This window comes from Polypterus senegalus, chromosome 18, assembly GCF_016835505.1.
Source record: "Polypterus senegalus isolate Bchr_013 chromosome 18, ASM1683550v1, whole genome shotgun sequence".
In the NCBI taxonomy this organism is placed as follows: domain Eukaryota; kingdom Metazoa; phylum Chordata; class Cladistia; order Polypteriformes; family Polypteridae; genus Polypterus; species Polypterus senegalus.
In genome coordinates, this window is record NC_053171.1 from 12,481,723 (window position 1) to 12,487,035 (window position 5,313).

The window sequence follows — 5,313 nt, forward strand, 5'->3', positions numbered from 1 at the left end:
TTGTTTTGTTTTTTACATTGTGGTGACTGAAAAATACTGGAAATCTTGGAGTGCCATGAATGTTAAAAAGTATTGTGATAACCTTTGGCAGACATGCTTTGTATTGCTTGAGTTCTGTGATGGTGGTAAATTGTGCAGAAAAGAAGAAGAAAGTATGGAAATATTGTACAGCGGAGGGAGGCGAAAAAAAAGAAGCCAACTGGTCTTACTTTTGTTATGAACTCAAGAGTTTCCAAGCGCAAAAGTCTTCAAAACTTCCAAATATGCCCACTAGAGGGAGATTATTACTGTTAAACCCCAGCTAGTAATAAGCGCAAACATGGGATGATTTATTTTTCAAAATTTGCTCTGTAGCAAAAAGTAAGCTCTGTGGAGCACAGAATGGCAAAAGGTGTTGTCTGACTCAATGAAAGCAAACCAAATTCCTAATATGACACTTAAAAAACAGAGTACAGGTCCGAAATATCCAAAAAAAATCATATGGAATAAGCATGGAAAAGCCACAATAAACACTCCTCACACCAAAGCACATTCAAATGAACCATAAGGGACTGTGGCTTGGCCCCGCCTTCATAGGACTGAGGGCAGTTCTTTGTGTCAGTGGGCAGGTGGCTCCGCCTCTTGGGGAACCACCCACAAAACACAAGGCGCATAACACAAGCATAAGAAAAAAAAAGCAAACTAATAAGTAAACACAAGTAAGATTAACAGAAGTCAAAGACTCAGCAATGAACAAAAGAGACATAAAACAAGAATTTGAACCCCAACCAAGGGAGGAACCCTGACCGAAATGCAACAACTTCAGCTTAGCTTTAAATAACCTTAATTTACTACGATTAAAGGTTTTAAGAACTTAAGTAAATGTCAGTCAGTCATTGTCCAACCCGCTACATCCTAACACAGGGTCACGGGGGTCCGCTGGAGCCAATCCCTGCCGGCACAGGGCGCAAGGCAGGAAACAAATCCCGGGCAGGACACCAGCCCACCACATGGCACACCCAGCACACATCCACCCCTCCATTATCCAACCTGCTATATCCGAACTACAGGGTCACGGGGGTCCGCTGGAGCCAAATCCCAGCCAGCACAGGACGCAAGGCAGGAAACAAACGCCGGGCAGGGCGCCAGCCCACCGCAACCCAGCACACACTAGGGACAATTTAGGATCGCCAGTACACCTAACCTGCATGTCTTTGGACTGTGGGAGGAAACCCACGCAGACACGGGGAGAACATGCAAACTCCACGCAGGGAGGACCCGGGAAGCGAACCCCGAGTCTCCTAACTGCGAGGCAGCAGCACTACCACTGCGCCACCGTGCTGCCCTCTTACAGAAATGTGAACCTCTAAAACGGATATGCTCTGATATATTTATACCAGATGAACAGTTTTGAATGCTGTAAGTTTCATTGTAACTTTATTATATTTGCAGATGTCTGGACTACTCTGAGGCTATCTGTTTTAGGTAAGAAAAAATGAAATGAAATGAACTGAACATGCTACTGTACTTACTTTTTGTTTGAATTATTTGACTTGCTATAACCTAAGAATAAGTCTGTGTTCATCTGTTAAACTAACATTTCCAAAGCTGATGTTAAGTTTCCAAATCTCTTTCTCTGTTTTACCTCCTGGCTTTTTCCTATTTTCCTACAAGAGGGGGGACTCCCCAGTTTGGCAAGCCTAGGATCTAAGATACATTAATGCTACTACCATCTAGACCGGGGGTCTGCAGAGTCAGTTCTGGAGGGCCGGTTTCTGTTCCAACCCAAGTACTTAATGAGAAGTCCATTACTGGCGTTGATTAGATTAGATTAGATAAACTTTATTAATCCCATGGGGGAATTTAAACGCATACAGCAGCAGAAACAACAAAAAAAAAAAAACAGACTTACAGAACAGAAAATCCTTCCAATCAATCAATAAATTAAAGTAAACTTAGCAAGTACATTGAGTGGAAACTTTGGATTGCCTGATAGCAGTGGGCATGAAAGACCCCCAGATGCGCTTCTTACCACAATGTGATGAAATGAGCCTGGGGCTGGCAGTGCTCCCGTTGAATGCCTCTTGGAGGGGTTGGACGGAATTTTTCATGATGGCATCCAATTTTGCCACCATCCTCTTTTCCACTTGTCCAAGGTTCTCCATGCGATGGATCAGGCTTTCCTGATAAGTTTATTCGGGCATTGTGCTTCCCCAGGAGGCCACAGCATGGAACCCCACACCGGCTACTATGGACTGGTAAAGCATTTCCAGCAGCTTGCTGTGCACATCAGAAGACCTGAATCTCCTTGGCCCTTCTTGTCCAGCGCCACTGTGTTGTCAGACCAGTCCAGTTTGTTGGGTACGCGAACAACTTGTAGCTCTTCATCACTTCCACGCCCTCCCCAGTATGGTGAAAGGTCTCTCTCGGTCCTTGGCCCGTTGGAAGCCCCCTCACCAGCTTCTTTGTCTCGCTGATATTGAGTTGCAGGTTGTTGTCCCTGCACCACAAGACGACGACGTCCACAGTCTTTCTATACTCTTGAGTCATCTCCATTATTATGGACTGGTCATCTGAAAATCTCTGTAGATGGCAAGCACTGGTATTGTGCTGGAAGTCAGTTGTGTGGAGGGTGGGAGACATGACATCTCTCTGAGGTGCTCCAGTATTACACACCACCATTTCTAACACACAGTCACTCCGCCTCACCAACTGTTGGTCAGGTAGTCAGTCATCCAGGAGATTGTGGGGGCATCAGGATTCAAAGCCTTGAGCTTTTTCCCCCCAGTCAGTGAGGCAGAATGGTGTTAAAGGCACTGGGAAAAAAAAAAAAAAAAAACCTTAATCTCGTCTCGCTGGTTAAGATTAATTAACCCTTAATTGCATATTTTAGTCCTAAAGACTGCATTCCCTGTTTTTAAAGGTTTCTTACTAACAATAAGACTCAAATGACAAAGGAACTGCAAAGGCAACTCTCCAGCTTACTTCTGTGTGTATTCATTATGAACTATCTGGTTGAATAAACTATTTGTAAGGAAAATGAAGGACCGAGAATTACAAATCCACATCAGGCTACAAATTGTTTGGATGATATCCTTGGAAAGGAAAATTAAAATCTACAATATAAGAATGAGCTGACATGGCAGGATAAAAACAATAAGAAACTGATGCAAGATGCGTTATTGGCAAGGATTAGTTTCTCATTAAGCAATCACCCATCCATCCATTTTCCAACCCGCTGAATCCAACCACTGGGTCACAGGGGTCTGCTGGAGCCAATCCCAGCCAACACAGGGCACAAGGCAGGAACCAATCCTGGGCAGGGTGCCAACCCACCACATCATTAAGCAATCAGACTGGATCAAAAACATGCAGCTGCTGAGGTCCCCCGGGACTGACTTTGCAGACCCCTGATCTAGAACAAAGATTGCATAGAAATCAAAATCAATCGATTATTCTTGCACAAGTAATTAGGGACACTCATTAGTTTTTTAATTTAAACGCATTCTTTGAACTTCATTGGTGTCTCCCACATCCTGACCAGCAGTGTCTAATTGCAGCTGTGGTGGCCAGCATCCCCCCATTGTCACATCTGTACAGTCAACGTGCATCACAATACATCAGACTCGTAACCCAGCCTCAAAAAATTGAAGTATTGATGAACATGTTGTTAAGACATTCTTGTGATGTAGGGACTGTAATCACCACAACTGGTCCCCATTCACTTACCAGTTTGGTTACATTGAGACTGGTGCATCGCTGTGTAGTGGCACTTGTGATCATAGGAGATGTTAACATGTAGATTATTTGGATACCCGACTGTGCTGATGGTTCATCACAGCTACTCATAATTTGACTCCTTTTTTTGTTGATAATTACAACACTCGCTGCCTTCTCTTATAAATACAACACTGTCTCATTTCTCACCATGCTACACCTAATCAGGCGCTAACTACTAAGGTGCCCACTAAGACCACTTGGCTTTGGTGATTCAATCCATAAATGCTGGCACTTAATAGAATCCATTTTGACATAAACTGATATTTTAGTTTAGACCAGAGATACCTGCAGGAACACATGGAGGAAATGCTAAAGGCATCTCATACTGTATATTTCAAAAGAAAATAATTTGCAGGCTAGAACGGTATCATAGCTGATTATTGAGATTTCTAGAAGTGATCACGAACAGGAAACAACGCCAAGTGATGTTGTTGCCGCAATCAGAATTTTACAATTTGGCTGTAAATCCAACTGAGCAACTCATTTTCAAGTCACACCATCATTGTTATGAACATGAAAAAAGCCAATTAGATCTTCACACAGCAAATAGAGATTAACAGAACAGAGGGAATGAAATTCAGCAAGCAGAGAGAAATAATCAGCATATATCTGGAATACTGTAAGTCTTTATATACTTTATATATATATATATATATATGTGTGTATATATATCCATCCATCCATTGTCTAACCCGCTGAATCCGGGTTTGAGTCACGGGGGTCTGCTGGAGACAATCCCAGCCAACACAGGGCGCAAGGCAGGAACCAATCCTAGGCAGGGTGCCAACCCACCACAGGACACACACAAACACACCAAGCACACACTAGGGCCAATTTAGAGTCGCCAATCCACCTAACCTGCATGTCTTTGGATTGTGGGAGGAAACCGGAGCGCCCAGAGGAAACCCACGCAGGGAGGACCCGGGAAGTGAACCCGGGTCTCCTAACTGCGAGGCAGCAGCGCTACCACTGCGCCACCGTGCCGCCCGTGTATGTATGTATGTATGTATGTATGTATATGTATATGTATATGTGTATATATATATATATATATATGTATGTGTATATATATATATGTATATATATGTATATATATATGTATATGTATGTATGTGTGTATATATGTATGTGTGTATATATATATATATATTGTGAACCCGGCCCGGACACAGACAGGCGGACATGTTGTTCTTCAAACTACCACACGTTTATTTACAAATATTTACAAGTATAATGGGTCACACAGACCCCAGTCAATGGTCGCTCAGACCCAGTCACGTGCACAAAACCCCAAATTAGTCCTGGCCACACAAATGCCTCTCTTCGGGCCGCCTCCACAGCTCTCCTGAGCTTCGTCCTTCCTCCACCCGACTCTAGCCTCAAATGAAGGGAGACAGCCCCATTTATACATGACCCGGATGAGCTCCAGGTGCTTCCGACACTCCCCCATTGGCCACGTCCCAGCGTGGCGGAAGTGTTGGCTGTTCTCCCGGCAGCTCTCCGGGTATCCTCCAAAGTCTTCCCCCCAGCACTTCCTGGTGTGGCGGAAGTGCT

General features: G+C 44.0%; 1 long non-coding RNA gene across 1 annotated transcript in view; it reads left to right on the plus strand.

Moving 5' to 3' along the window:
* The first annotated feature begins 1,431 nt into the window (after nt 1-1,431).
* Nucleotides 1,432-5,313, plus strand: part of LOC120518964 — an 11,824-nt gene continuing 7,942 nt past the window's right edge. The window contains exon 1 of the long non-coding RNA XR_005631347.1: nt 1,432-1,464. This is a non-coding gene — a long non-coding RNA (uncharacterized LOC120518964). The remainder of the gene's footprint in view (nt 1,465-5,313) is intronic.